The 370-nt window shown below is 37.0% G+C and overlaps 1 non-coding gene across 1 annotated transcript; it reads left to right on the forward strand.

The window, feature by feature from the left end:
• Positions 1 to 263: 263 nt before the first annotated feature.
• LOC131175041 (small nucleolar RNA R71) lies at positions 264 to 370 on the forward strand. Its single transcript, XR_009145200.1, has one exon. It is a non-coding gene; the product is annotated as a small nucleolar RNA R71 (small nucleolar RNA).

Consider the following 370-nt stretch of genomic DNA (forward strand, 5'->3'; position numbering starts at 1 on the left):
TTAGCTTGTCCATTTTCCTTGTCAAAGCATCAAAATTAGCATTAATCATATTCATGGCATCAAGCTCAAAGATACCAGCTGGTTTCTTGATCTCATTCCTCTCACAACTCCATTGGTAATTGTTATAAGCAATTTTATCTAGAGCAGAAAAAGCTTCATCTTCAGATTTCTCGATAAGATCACCTCCAGAAGATGCATCAATTGTACTTCAAATAGCTGGTGAAACTCCATTGTAAAAGTGTTGAACAAGCATCCACTTAGGAATCCCAAGATGTGGACATCATCTTTGCAAATCCTTGTATCTCTCCCATGCTTCATATAAGCTCTCATCATCTCTAGGTTTGAAAGAAGTCAGCTCATTTCTTAGCTT

The sequence above is a fragment of the Hevea brasiliensis genome, chromosome 16, assembly GCF_030052815.1.
Source record: "Hevea brasiliensis isolate MT/VB/25A 57/8 chromosome 16, ASM3005281v1, whole genome shotgun sequence".
Taxonomy (NCBI): Eukaryota; Viridiplantae; Streptophyta; class Magnoliopsida; order Malpighiales; family Euphorbiaceae; genus Hevea; species Hevea brasiliensis.